Below are 4,244 nucleotides of genomic sequence, written 5' to 3' on the forward strand. Positions count from 1 at the left end.
ATAATTTGTAGATTTTATAGAGTAAAATTGCAATTTAAAAACGAACATAATAAATCTTATTAATCTTTAGATATACTTACAAGGAATCTCAGAGACCGTGCATATCAGAATATTCCATTCTGATGCAAACCCATGAATGAACTAACTAGCTGGCACCCATGAATCAAACCCCCTTTTAGAATCATTCAACCAGACTTGTTCAACATAACAAAAAGGATCAGCACACAAACACACACACAGACCTGAACCAAACACCAGACAACAACAACATCAAATTAAATAAAAATAAAAATACGCACACACACACACACACATATATATATATATACACACATAAAAATAAAGAAAAAAAGACAAGACAAAAAAGGACTAGAACGAACACAGTGCAGTGTCGGCGGATGAACACAAACCCAAATCATTCATCCAATTATGGATGAATGGGATACTGCGAGCCCTAACGCAAGCCAAGCCAAGCAGCGGCGAAACAGAGTGCAGGCGCGCCAAACACAGACTGCAGCTCAGAGCGAGAGAGAGAGAGAGAGACAGAGAGAGAGAGTGTGTGTGTGTTGCTGTTGCGGTGCTGAATTGTGGAGGAGGGGGAGGAGAAGAAGATGGAAGTGGAAGGCGGAGCGATTCCTCATGTGAGAGAGAGAGATAGGAAAGAAAAAGAAAAAGAAACAACAACAACAACAACAACAGAGAGGGAGAGAGGGGGAGAGAGAGAGCGAGAGCGACACAAACACCCAGACAAACAAACAAACAAACAAACGAATAAACAATCAAAGAAACAAACACAAACAGGTAGTAGACAGACAGACAGACAGAACAGAACCGCCATATGCCACATGAATGAAGAAGCTCCCAGTTTGGCCCCCCATCCCCTCCCCAAATCTTTGCCGATCTTTGCTCTTCTGACTCCGCGTGATGCCATTCCTGCTCTCTCTGCTCGTCACGTCCTTCCCTCCACTCTGCCCATGTAGGACTACTACTATTGTGTATTCCTTTTATTAAAAAAATAATTAAATATCTATCTATATAGTTTGAGTTCATCTGCATTCATCAGCATTGGGGAGTGGGTTTTGATTATTTTTAATTTTATTTATTTTGAAAATTTTGAGTTTTTGAATTTTTTTGAATTGGGATGCTTTTAGTTTGAAGATGGGGTACTGCAGGTGTCGTTGTATTTACGTTTTTCTTTTTCGAAAAATCGTGTTTGAGCTGCAGCACAAAGTACTGTTGCTTTGTTGCTGGAGACCGGGGTCAAAGCCTTTGAGAGCAAATAGGATTCAGGTGGTCCCATCCAAGGGTGCATGAGTGATCTGGGTCTAGTTGGGGGAGGAAGCATGAGTGAATGCAGACAACTTTTTTGCGGTGGAGCTGGTTGTCGATTTCCATGAATCAACAGCCCCTACGGGAAAAGCGAGGGAGACGGAAAGCCGAAGGTTTTTTTCCATCGAGTCGCTCATTGCTGTTTCCACATAGCCCAGCTACCAGGATGAACGGCTTGGTTGAATCTCCAGCGCCGTTGCTTTCATTAGCGTAACGGGATGACCTGATGGCTCACTTGAAATCTTTTCCAGTTGCGTTGGAAGCCACGTTGGTTTAGTGTAAAAAATGAGGGACCACCGGAAGAGAGGTGTTTGTTCTCAACTGAAAAACGTTTCTGATTTATATGTCGAGTTTGTTGTGTTCAAACCAGTTGAAGGGACGGGATGGTGTAAGCTCGAAGGTTTCCCAAGGCCGTGAATGCAAGCACGGCCGTGCCTGCATCCGAAGTGCATCCTGCTCTCTGGTGCATGTGTTCAGATGAAATAGGTCATGGAATTCAGCTGCAATTCCAACGCGGGAAGATTCCTCCATCGATTACCATTTCAGAGGTATCGAAAACTCAACACTTTCTTGAAGGAATTCTACCATTTTACACTGTCAAGAGTGGAAATTATGCGATGTGAACGTGTTAATCACATTCCGAAACTCTGTTCGGGGACTTCTCTAACAGTATACAGCTCTGATATTATAACAAGACTTGCAGCACAACGACGATACTTAAAAATTGACCGTTGATGCAATATTTTTTATCATCTTGGAGATATAGTACTCATTAGATTAAAAATAAAAAGTAAATAAAACACACATTAACGAAAAAAGAAGAAAACGAACCGTTTGAAATGAGTTTTTTTTTTTTTTTTTTTTTTTTAGAGAAAACAGCCACTTTAATTTGTGATTTTCGTGACAGCACCGAGTGGAATGTTTGCTGCTTTGCATGAAGCTCCGGAAACTCCTTTTCCTCAACACTAAATTTCCTACGACATATTCAAACCTGAAGTACGCAGTACGGTACTGAAAGCTCCCACAGGCGGGTTTACAGCTCTGAACACTGGCCAGGAATTGTGCAACATTCTAATCAGCTGAAATCAAACTGGGTGCTCATGTGAAGGTGATTCCCTTACGTGGTCAAGGCTTGAATTCGGGACCAAATCTGTCTCCGTTGATCCAGGTGAAACATCATGGAAGACCTGGGATGTACACCACTCTGCTTCACGAGAGTGGCATTGGACATTCATGACCCAGTAAGAAATATTTTGTTTCCACATCCACCACACAAGCACTCCGAGAATGGACTCAACACGACATTCAAAGTATAACAGCGAGTGACGACCAGAACAGCCAACACCTCCCAATCCACAATTTCAACAAAGCAGATCATGCAGACAGGAAAGAAACGAAGACTGCCAATACAGCCCACTGACAAGTGCCCTGAAGAGCTTCCAAGTGGACACAGCTTGTTCGGGAAGCGGTTATTCTACAAGTTTGTTTGTGGCTAGATGGGGTCGTAATTTTGTCCAGCATAGTTTCTCGTCGAACAAGTAACATTGTTGAGCTAGGGAAGTACTTTCATTCACAACTATTTGGACCTCAAACAGACCATCCTGCCCATGAAAGTAGTCGCGATTCGGACACAATCAGTTCGATGAGTCCACAACATCGACGTGAATGAGGCCAGGGAATGTGGGCATCGACAGGCGTCGAAACCAATGCGGCTAGGTGTCTTAAATATTGATAACATAATTGTGATGATCATTTCCATCGTTCACGAGTGACAAAACACATACGCACACACCCACACACACATATCCGTGTACACCGCATCCATTGCTGCCGGGTTCCTAACAGAGTGTTGAATTCATACACCCGTCGTTTGTCGATACATTACTTGTCGGTAGTTGGTAGCAAGTCGTGGTATGAGTATGTCAACGTGATCGATGTTACATTTCTTGGTCAGTGTCGAACATTTTTGTGTCGGTGAAAAATACTTGCATTGGATTAGAGGAGGCCGTGAAGTCATTTTTTTTTTTTTTTTTTTTTTTTTTTTTCCATTTTCTGTATTACTTTGTTGCTTTAAAAGTCAACCACATTCATACTTAAAATTTTATTGATTCAAACTTATATGAGTGTTTATTACAGAATTTATGCCTGTGTTCATTATCAGTATTATTCTTGTTGTTAGAGAATCACAATTGATCCCTTTGGAACCATGTATGGATCAGTACTGAACGGTTTTTTCTTATTAACATTATGAAATGTAATCTCATTTTGGATACTGTATAGTGAGAATCAATTATTCTTATATTAGATGATTCACCTCATGTACGACGGTTGAGATTCAATTTTAATTTTAATTTTTGTATAAGATTTTATGGATAAACACATATATTTTGGTGTGAATGAAAAATTGTATCTGAAAACTTCAAGTTTTTAATTCATGTCGAATATCAAAATCCAACAAAGTCATGCACTTTAGGCAATTGTGGGAGTGAGAAGAAAATAACCACATTTGAAATGTTCAGATTGAAGAAAATTAATAATACATCTTTTATGCCTAGACTTTGGAGTCACATTTCAAAGTTTGGAATATGAATTATTGGTAGATTCCAACCAATTCTAATGAAAGATTAGAAGTGTTCATTAAACTCGTTTTCTCACATCAAAATGAATCAAGATATGTTGTGATGTTCTCACACCAAAAGTTGTTATGTACTTGATGTGTAGTGAATTGTTAATTTATTATGTATGTTACATTTTTTATACTTTTGTTCTTGTGCTTTACAATCTTATACAAATAAAAATCTACTGAGGTAAAATAAATATTTTCAATAATTAATCTGTGTATTAGTAAAATTGAGGTTTTGATTTAGGATTTATGAAGTACTAATCATTTCTTTGATTCTTTGTTTAATGATAAA

At 39.2% G+C, this 4,244-nt stretch overlaps 1 long non-coding RNA gene across 2 annotated transcripts; it reads left to right on the top strand.

Moving 5' to 3' along the window:
• Nucleotides 1-500: 500 nt before the first annotated feature.
• On the top strand, nt 501-3,092 carry LOC149989926 (uncharacterized). 2 transcript variants are annotated; one of them, XR_016504616.1, is made up of 2 exons: nt 501-1,877; nt 2,237-3,092. It is a non-coding gene; the product is annotated as an uncharacterized LOC149989926 (long non-coding RNA). The 2 variants fall into 2 exon arrangements; XR_016504614.1 differs by having other exon boundaries at nt 2,438-3,092.
• The last annotated feature ends 1,152 nt before the right edge of the window (nt 3,093-4,244 follow it).

The sequence above is a fragment of the Physcomitrium patens genome, chromosome 1 (assembly GCF_059467195.1).
Source record: "Physcomitrium patens ecotype Gransden chromosome 1, ASM5946719v1, whole genome shotgun sequence".
Lineage (NCBI taxonomy): Eukaryota > Viridiplantae > Streptophyta > Bryopsida > Funariales > Funariaceae > Physcomitrium > Physcomitrium patens.